Below are 1,438 nucleotides of genomic sequence, written 5' to 3'. Positions count from 1 at the left end.
GCTAACAAGCCAATAAAAACCCAGATGCCTAGCTCAAAAATTTGACCCTTATAGAGCTAAGCGCAAAAAGGGCCAAAAAAGGTCATTATCTTGAAAAGTGTTGATCCGACTTGAAAAAACTTGATGTCATTGGCTTTAGAATAGTGCCAAACTAGTAAATCAAGTGAAAAACCGCATGTCTGAAATGATATGTGGACGCTATAAATTAAAAACCATTGATTTGAGAAAAGTCGAAATGGCGCACGAATTACTGAGAAAAAACGACTGAAGCGATCGCCTTGAAACTTGGCAAAATGATAGCCAATAGATGGCCCTTGTGGGGAAATTTAATTGCATGTCGATCGGAGCTTTACTTGCAGAGATATACGCTTACAAAGTGGCAAATTACATGTTCGAAACGGAATAAGCTCCGTGTGAGCTCTATAACTGCCAAAGTATTGATGTCCGGGAGCTGAAATTTCACAGGCATGTAGCCATATAGTATAGCTACCTACCTGCGAAATGTCGGCTTTCTGGCATCAATTCTACCAAAGATAGAAATATAAGAAGAGTCTGAACGACTTGATGTGTAGGTAGCCTACTACCTGCATTTTTTGGAGTCTGTAGATTGGTCGATTGCAGGAATCTGGCTGGCTTGGTGCCATATAAGAGGGCTTGGAAAACCCTCTCGAATGCTGTGCCAGACATTGGCATCGAAGAATTAGAGGGGCCTGAAAATTGGAAAAGAAACTATAAGCGTGTTCTAATACCAGTGAGCAAATCCTCGTTTTCGGGACAAGTGTGCGCAGAGTGATGAGCTGTGGTTCAGGGTGTCAACTTTTTGGCCCCATTGCACACTGCAATTTTCAGACTTGTCGGATTATTAGAAATGGGCTTTTACAGGGGGTGTTTTTCGGGAAAAGTTGAAAACGACAAGGAAGGAATAGACTGCAGACTTGGAGATTCTGACCCTGAGCTAGACTAGGTGGTACCTAACTGCATGCAAAAATTCAGATTTCCAAGACAAATAGAAATGGGTGTTTGTTCGTAAGAGTTGGACTTAGACATTTAGGAAAATAGACATAGTTCTAACAACCATTCTTTCCCTCGCCCCCTCCTGCCTCCTCAACCTCTCCTCTCGCTCCACATCTTCTATCCAAGCCCGAATCCCCCTCCTTAACTCCCTCTTCGCCTTCATTCTTTCCCTCGCCTCCTCCTTGCTCAACCACTCCTCTCCCTCCACATCTTCCTCCACACTACCAATAACATTCATACTCCTCGCCCCTCGGCCCTCCTCTGTCTCCTTCTCTCCTCCCTCCTCTCTTTCTTCCCCTTATCACCTGCTTCCCTTCTCACACCCATCTTTCAAACAAACAAACAAATCTAAAATGGTAGGGTATATGCTTTTTCTTCTCTTTACCTCTAAGAAACTTGATATACCCCCCGAGCCTGGAGTTTT

Source organism: Lottia gigantea, assembly GCF_000327385.1.
Source record: "Lottia gigantea unplaced genomic scaffold LOTGIsca_291, whole genome shotgun sequence".
In the NCBI taxonomy this organism is placed as follows: Eukaryota; Metazoa; Mollusca; class Gastropoda; family Lottiidae; genus Lottia; species Lottia gigantea.
This window is presented reverse-complemented; position numbering follows the sequence as displayed.